Source organism: Nymphaea colorata, chromosome 1, assembly GCF_008831285.2.
Source record: "Nymphaea colorata isolate Beijing-Zhang1983 chromosome 1, ASM883128v2, whole genome shotgun sequence".
NCBI lineage: Eukaryota > Viridiplantae > Streptophyta > Magnoliopsida > Nymphaeales > Nymphaeaceae > Nymphaea > Nymphaea colorata.
In genome coordinates this window covers 15,036,913-15,045,155 of record NC_045138.2, presented here as the reverse complement: position 1 = coordinate 15,045,155, position 8,243 = coordinate 15,036,913, and the positions used below count along the sequence as shown (strand labels likewise).

The window sequence follows — 8,243 nt, the reverse complement described above, 5'->3', positions numbered from 1 at the left end:
GTTTCTCTTTTTATCTTTTTTTTTTCTTATAAAGTCTTCTACATTTAATTAGTAGGCTGACTGCGACAACTCGATGATATGATGGAGGCATTGGCTCCATTGGTGGTGACTTGCTAAACTAAAAGGAAAAAAAGAAGATATTCTTTTCCATATTTTAATTTTAGCACACATAATTGTCAGGTAACTTTAGTTTATAGTGTAGTTTGCTTGAGCAAAATAGAGGAAAAGAGCACTTCTAATTGATTTTATCAAACGGGCAAGCTGAGCCATTGATGTTCCTTTACTTACTTTTAGTCTAAAAGTTTTGAATGAAAAGATTTGGGAAGAAATTAGAAATCCTTGCCCTCTTTTTTTATTTTTTATTTTTAAAGTCAAGATGAATTTTATTTTGCAATTTTATTTTGGAAGTTGGGGGTGAGTGGCTGGTTGGAGAATTAATAGATGCACTGTTATTATTCTGATTTTCTCAAGCATGGGCTATTAAATTTGTTTTACACTTGCCATGTATGTACACTAGTCAAAAAGAGAAAATGAGTGTACATGTACATTGTATCGAGTGGTGTGCTGAGGACTGTTCAGTCTAAACTTTGATTGGAGAAATCTGTAAATTCTATATATAAAAATGATTTTCAATCTAAATTTGATTTTAATTAGTATATATATATATATATATATATATATATAAACTACATCCCACCTCATTGACACAACCCAAACAAAAAAAACATTGGGCTACTTGAGGGATTTTTCTCACCGTTGGAGGAATCCATGTTATTTATATAATAGAAAAAGAGAGTGCGAGTGTGTGGGTGAGAGTTTGCGCCATGTGCTTGAATCTGCCTATGCCTGAGCTGGAACAGACAGAAGTCCTTGGAATGAATGGACTGGTTCAATGGCAGACACTAGCGGTCCATCAGCTTGATTCATGGGTTGTGTTGTAGAAAACTAGCTAGTTTTTGGAAACCAATGGTTCGGTCAGATATTTTAATTGACATCCCTATATCCTCACATAACTATCTTCAAGGAGTCAAACTAAGCTTGACCACAAACAATGACAAAAGTAGAACCAGAAATTTTTTGCTATAGATCACTTGTTTATGCATAAGAACAGAGCTAATGGACCACCATCACAAATAGTTGAACATCTTATGCTTGTTTACAAATCTTTTTCTTTCATGTATGGGTACGTTAGATTTCTTATTCAGTATCATTTTCCATCCGTTATCTTGTGGTTTTAAACATCATGTCTTCTGTCTTTCTACCAAGAGAATTAAACTATTCAAGTCGAGCACCTGAGTTGGAAATTAGTTTTCAACAGCTTGATACTCCACACAATGGCAGGTTTTTGAAGGAGTCTATTTGAGGGGCAGATAGTTGAAGTTTGCAATATTAGGTGTGAAATATGCTTGTTTTTTTCTTTATATGTATTCAATCTTATAGGGTATGCCGAGAACTCAAGAACTCAGGTCAGTCTCGGATTGGGTCTTACAAGTAATCTGGACCAAAATTATTCCAAATTCCTTTCTTTTACTTGTTTTTGTTTGTTTGTAACTCAGTTTTGGCTCATTGTTATAGCTATTGGTTATTAACATGTACTATTTTATTTATATGACTTGTTTATTTAAACATTGCTTTCATTATGATTTCTCCAGACCGATGCATGGATCGCAAAAGTAAAAATAATTGAGCGCAATATGCATTTATATTAAGTCAATGCCTTCGTTAATTGTTTAAGATTAGATCTTTGTAGGATATAACTTAGTCTGTGTACATGCCAATATATATATATATATATATATATATATATATATATATATATATATATATATATATATATATATATGACATTCATTGATGCATCTCCTAGGGTCTATGTTACAGTTACCATGTAAATTGTTCTATACTTAATACTTTTAACCAATCAAATGAGGAGCTTAATTTAAAAAAAAAAAACAAAAAACAAAACAACAATTACTGTTATGTTAGAACAAGTTCTCAAGACATAACATAATTACGTTTTCACCTTCCAGATGAAAGAGGTCAAGAGTCTGCATTATTTGTCATTGTATCCTTCAAATTAATCCTAGTTAATCAGGACTTCGAGATCCATAAGGTGGACAATGTAAAACTTTGTTCAAAGGGGATCCATCAAGACATATGAATGTTTGACATTAGTATTATACTGTTGTTGTTCCATGAATTTACTGTTGTTGTTCCATTAATTTATCATACAGATCCATTAAATAGTACGTTGCAGTATTCGATGAATCTATCCTGCTTTTTTATGGAGATTCATGAAATAATAACAGTTATTATTACCAAACAACCTCTTATAGAGACTTTAAGGGACATATTGTTAATACGTAGATTAATATGTATCAACTTTATCTCATGACTTTGAATGAGTGACCATCAATATCTGAGAAGAATTTTCTGTAGTGTGTTGCACTCGATGAAGACGCAGATACGAGAAAGAAGGTTGCATTAAGACTCAACCAGCTCAATGAATTGGACATACTGCTAGGTAGACTTGATTAGGCTTGGTCCGGGTTTAAAACTGGTTATAGATGCCAATTAATTCAGTCAATATGATTGACCAATCACAATCTAAATCCATTAATGCAGAGAGAACTAAATTCATTGTGAAAATAGGGTGTGGCACTTTACCCAATTTCGAAAAGGAGATCCTCGCAAAAGGGGATGATTCGATATTGATAGCAACAATTATAAAAAGGTATCAGGATTGTTTCCATCATTTGCCTAATTAGCTAAGTTTTATCGGAAAGTCCATGAACGGTTTGGATTTAACACCTTTGCGAGAAAGGAAAGCAAATTTCCAACCAAAGAATGTCTTTCCCTTGCTTTTTCGGGTGAACCCAATTGAATGATTCGAACCAGCGTGGAATTCCTGAGTGGAACCCAATTGAATATTCACGACTTGGATATATGTGGAATAACATGCTGTTGAACATGAGCCAACTTCTTTCATGAGACCGACAATAAATAGAGTGAAATTAAAGTCTACCGTTCCCTTCTCTCTCTAGTAAATATTCAAACATTATGGTAGCAAATCATACGTGGCCAGCATATTAAGCTTGAAACCATGTAGGCCAGAACACTTAAACATGAAACTATGTACCTCATGAAATGGTATTTTTTTAAAGCTTCGAAGAAGTTAGTGGAAAACGCCTGTATTTTCTTGTCCTGTGAGCTTTAAGGAAAGGTTACTTGTACAAGTGTTAAAGAGAACTTGCATTAAGTTACATGATTTGAGAGGAACATTCCATTTTGAAGAGCTTATTATTCGTCTTCGACTAAAAGTTCCAAGATGCCAAAAAAAAAAAAGCCAAAAAGACTAATTTGTGCTGCAATTGCTTTCTTCTTATGTTTTTTCTGAATGCTTTATTATCTACACGTAAAGTTTCCCCCACTCTTCCTTCTTCAAACATTATTCTCTTCTTTCTTCACACTCCAATATGTGTCTTCTTTTTTGCGGAAGGATAATCCTTACGGCCAAAGACGCATCAACCACCTTCCTCTTTGTTGTCTCATTAGCAGTGCAAGATTTCTCTCCAAATGCATCTGAATTGAGATGTGCACGTAATGGCTACTACATGTAATGGATCATCAAATTATCAGTTGCCATCTCATGTCAAGTGCACATTTGCTACCGTGCCCATTCTTAACGTGGGTCCAGCTGATCAGGCTGTTTAAACCTAAAATTTGATGTCAGCAACGAGCGTCAATATCAACATCAAAGAACTGCAAATAACCAATCGGGGTTCATAAGCTTGCGAAAGCATGAAGCTCAGACAACTCATATTGATGTATGTTGAACAATGAGAAGCTGCGGTTGAACATCTGGCAGTGCTTTCGCAGGTGCGCCCGTCTTCCTCTTTGCGACTGGGAATGCTCAGTTGCCAGCGGCTGCATATGCTCAACATCATTCGCTTGGGTTGGACGCACCAACTAATGAGGCTGTCGTGGAAAGGCAGAGGCACTCAATAAACTCAAAATCAAGGCTAAAGTACTTTCTTTTCAATTTTGCTTCTGACTGTCTTCTTCCTTTATATCTTGGCGATACATGGAAAAGGAGCATCTGAAAGGCCAACCCCCTGGTTTGATTAGAAGCAAATCATGTATTCAAATTCCAAGCTGTTTGTTAAGTTGGGCGTTGGAAATTGGAACCCACCTCGAGATCATGCTGCTCAGACAAAATCTTGTTGATTTTGTAGTTCTTATTTTCTCCCTTACAAGCAGTTGGCATAGCCCGATGAGCTCGTCGTGCGCCTTAAATTTCGTGTCTGCCGATCAAGTACTTCAGGAGAAAATAAAACAGGACAATCAAAAGTGAGTGCACAAGTGCAGAAACATTCCTTGCTTGAAAAATACAGAAAACGCTGACTACAACCATGTAAAAGTAATGGAAAGAAACATTGGATAATCACACAGGAAAACATTAAACAATGGCACAGACCACATCGCGTGCCGGACCTCATTAATACATGCAGTTCGTGCTCAACTGTTCTTGCAACTCGTACACTTCGATCGAATTTCATCTCTTTGGCATATGAAAGAAAAGCTAAATCCTATTGCTGTAAGAAAATTTTGAAGTATCGCGCAAGGCAGTGTTCTCCCGAGAGGCTCATCATTGTCTATAAAGTGGATTTCTTGTTACATAGATTACGTCTTACACAATCCGATGCTTAGGTCTTTTGACACGAGGCACCAGACAAAGAAAACAGCAGTTCCAATGCTCAGGATTAGTCCAAAAAATTTGAATAGGTTATGCTTATGAGCTCTTTCCTTCTCTTTCTGGCTTCAGTTGTAGCAGCCGCATCTGTCAATCTCTTATTATACTTATGTTTATCTTGAAACTGTGTTGACGAATGAAGAATTGAACATTGAGGCAGGGGAGAAGCATGTTCTTTCGAATCTAGATCTGCCAGGACGAAGTTCTCATGGTTTGAGGGATCATTGGTTCCAACGATGGGTATGAGGGCAAGAGCTTTAGAGTGAAAACCAGATACGGGGTTTCCTCCATCTGCCAAGCTTGCACTTGCCCTCTCCATTAGTTCACCATTAGTTCTCCTCCAAAGAATTTTGAATCATAGGGTGGGTATGGTGTGGGCGAGGGCTCCGCGTCGAGACCGTGCGGCGAGAGAAGGACGCGTTGCTTTTAGAAGCACCCTGCGCGTGAGTTTCTTTTGCATACTATTCAATCTTTCAACTAGAAGAAACTCACGCGCAGGGTGCTTCTGAAAGCAACGCGTCCTTCTCTCGCCGCCCGGTCTCGACGCGAAGCCCTCGCCCACACCATACCCACCCTATGATTCAAAATTCTTTGATACGTCAAAGTTCTTTGGATGTTGAATTTGCCTACACTTTGACGTAGGCTTTTAATTACGGAACATGTGATCAGCAACCTACTAGCAACTACGGGTATTGTACAAAATCTGGATCTAAATAACATTGAGGGTCCAAATAATGGTAGGGGTACTTTGTCATGAATGTGATCGTGTAGGCAAATTCAAGGCATGTTTATCCCATAGTCAGAATGACAAAGACCTAGCAGGACCGACCAGACCAGTGACAATAATAAGGTCATGAGTTGATCCAGGACCCAGATCCGTATCCAAAGTTGGTATGCATCCTACCCAACAGCAAAAACAATGATAGACACATTGGATCATGGGCAAGCCTAGCAGGTCCGGATCATGCCATTTTTCAGTGTAAGTATCTTACCATTTTTCACTTGTTTCAGCCATTAACGTGCTGTTGAACATGAGCCAACTTCTTTCATGAGACCTTAAATGAATAAGCCCATTTCAATAACAATTTCTTTTGCGTACTATTCAATCTTTTCAATTTAAATTTTTGGTATTTTTAATCATCTAAACATTTTTTGTTATTTTATTGAAAAATAAATATAATAATATGTTTCAAATTCCTGATTGAATGAAATGAATCACTGAATCGACGGATGGATCCACCGAGTAAGTGCCACAGTGGGTTGAAGTGATCAGCTACTTAGTTATGTGCTGCACTTAAGAAAGCTGAGATTGCCGAATGCTTTGCCATGATCTCTACCATCCATCTTCTGGTACTCTCGTATTCTAACTGTGCTCGATGTGTCGTGGTGACTCTCAACCTTCCCCACCATCAAAAGAAAGAAAAGGGCGACGTTTGAAGCAACATCCCCCACCATCAGAAGTGGTGGCGGCCAAGCAAGATGGCGACTCTCAACCTCCCCCTTCGGGGTATTAGCACCATTTTCCACTTCCTTTCTTCCCTTCTGAACCAGAGAGCGGTAGCTGCTTCTTTAGAGGTGGAGCCAGGATTTTTTTCAGGGACGGACAGACAATCCAACCTCTGGATCTGGGTAGAGCCAAATTAAATTTAAATATGACACAATTAAAAAATATTATTTTTTTCAATGTAAATTTTTTTTTTCATTGTCCAGGGGCCATGGCCTAGGCGGGCCCCCCTCCCTCCGCCCTTGTACTTCCCCTCTTCAATGGTTGTGCTTCCCCTCTTCAATGGCTACAGACGGAGACAAAACTAGGGTTTATTGCTCCAATGCCACCTCGAACTCCGACCCAACTCCTGGCGAGCTCCGAAGAGGTGCAGATCCATCCTCGGATAAGCTCTTGGAACCTTTGGATGCAGTGGCAGAAAGGTCGATGACTCTGGAGGACGAGCCTTCTGGCAATGTTGGACGGGATCCAATGGTGAAGATCGAGCTCGATGCTACTCACGCACATGCAGAGTTTGCGCAGCTTGCGCTGATGGCGGGCAAGGGGGCTCGAGTGTCGGCATGGGGTCGAGATGAAATGGGGTCAATGGGGGTGCCGTACGGCAGTGCGGCGGTGGAGAGCTGAGATTTGGGGAAATCATTTTAGGATTTCAACAAGCCTTGCTCCTGGCAGGATCGGTTCGCCGATCTTTGAATCCTCTCCATGTTTGTCATTTCTGGTTAAAGAGCTTGGTGCATCTTACGTTTATTTGGTTTGGTATACTTTTTTCTATTGTTCCCTCTATGCATTTTGATAAACACAGAATAGATGGAGTTATTTTTTCTTTAGGGCCCGTTTGACGGGCAGGAAATCTCCTGTTCACCAAGAAAAAAAATTCAAATTTTTAAAAATTTTTCCTCCTCATCAAACTAGGGAAGAAAAATGTAACCGTTGCCATCCTTTCCGGAAATATATTTCCGGAAATTTCTTTCCACCGAAAGGGGTGGAAAAAATTTTCCGGAAATAAAAAAATGACCGTTGGGCTTCTCCGTCACTCTTCACAATAGCGCCTCAGCCTCCTCTTCTCCCATCCGCAGGACCGCAGCAGCTCTTCTACCATAGGAACGGCATCTCTCCGCGGCTTCGACCATTTGTAAAAGGAAGACGGTAATGAAGCCGGAGACGACAGCCTCAGCTTCTTGGTTTTCGGCGACCCATAGTCATGACAAAGGGTTTCAATGCCAAAGGGTTAGAGAAAGAGAGAAAGCGACTAAGAGATAGACAAAGAGACAGAAATATAACTAGAAATCGCCGGCGTTTATTGCAACCATCGGCCGTTGGTTTTTCCGGTGATAAAGAAAAATAAAACCTAAAACAAACAGAAATAGATAAAAAACGCCTCATCTCGCTACCATTTCGTCAATCGCTGGTGGTTGTCGACAGCCATTTCTTCCGTCGCCATTCCCGAACTGTCAATCGCCTCCAGCCACAGTTGGTCGGTCTCCAGCCACAAATCGATGCCGGCAGGTGAAGAAAGAAAAGACGACGCTGAGAAATGAAACGAAAGAAAAAAATGTCGATCCCCTCTTACAAAAACGTCGTTCCCCTTTTACAAAATTTTTTTACTTCAGCCCCAGTTACTTTTCTTTATTTTCATTTTTATCCAGCATCCTTTACCAAAATTAGTTAGATGCACCATGTTTTTAGTAAAAATTCTAAACTAACTACTGTCATGCTGTTTGGAGGGCATGCATTCTTGAACAGTGAAAATGCATAGACACATTCACACAATAAGCGGAAAAAAATTTCCAATCCATCAAACTAAGAAATAAGTTTCAAGGAAATTTTTTTCTCATTCATCACACACACATCAAAATGAGAATCGAAAAGATTTTTCTCATTCCTTTTTTCCAAGAAATATATTTCTAGAAATATATTTCTAATTCCAGATTTCCAAGTCATCAAACGGCCCCTTAGTGAAAAGTTGCTAAAAAGTTAAAAGTTTAG

The 8,243-nt window shown here is 38.9% G+C and overlaps 1 long non-coding RNA gene across 1 annotated transcript; it reads right to left on the bottom strand.

Moving 5' to 3' along the window:
- Nucleotides 1–3,698: 3,698 nt before the first annotated feature.
- On the bottom strand, nucleotides 3,699–4,552 carry LOC126409245 (uncharacterized). Its single transcript, XR_007572102.1, has 2 exons — nucleotides 4,193–4,552; nucleotides 3,699–4,099 (listed from the first exon to the last, which is right to left on the bottom strand). It is a non-coding gene; the product is annotated as an uncharacterized LOC126409245 (long non-coding RNA).
- Nucleotides 4,553–8,243: the final 3,691 nt, after the last annotated feature.